This window comes from Aptenodytes forsteri, unplaced genomic scaffold (assembly GCF_000699145.1).
Source record: "Aptenodytes forsteri isolate BGI_AS27 unplaced genomic scaffold, ASM69914v1 Scaffold258, whole genome shotgun sequence".
Lineage (NCBI taxonomy): Eukaryota > Metazoa > Chordata > Aves > Sphenisciformes > Spheniscidae > Aptenodytes > Aptenodytes forsteri.
This window is the reverse complement of record NW_008795250.1, coordinates 1,220,236-1,220,644: the sequence shown is the minus strand read 5'-3', so window position 1 is coordinate 1,220,644 and position 409 is coordinate 1,220,236.

The following is a 409-nucleotide window of genomic DNA, read 5'->3' as shown; positions in this document are numbered from 1 at the left end:
GGGGGCTCGAGCATCCTCCTGCTGCCCCCCGCGCCTCCGATGGCATCCTGCGAAAGCTCTGAGGTTTGGATGATGGAACCAGCTCCAGGCATCCCGGCGGCTGCCCCAGTGCTCCCGCCGCTGTGTGGGCACCCCTGGGGTGCAGGGTGGCGGTGAGGAGGGGGGCTGGGGGTGCAGGCAGTGCTCCCCGTGCCCCAGTGGTTTCGGTTGCTGCCCTGATCTGGGACACAGGCTGTTCCCTGCTCCTGCTCAGGGTCCCGGCAAGGAAAAAAAAAAACAAACCCAGGGCGCGCGAGGCCGAGAGGAAACGCCAGGAACAAGGGGCAGGTCCGCTTCCTCCTCCCACTTCCCAAGGCTGCTCTCGCGTGGGAAAGCCAAGGCCAAGGCACCGCCAGAAGCCCCGCCCGCA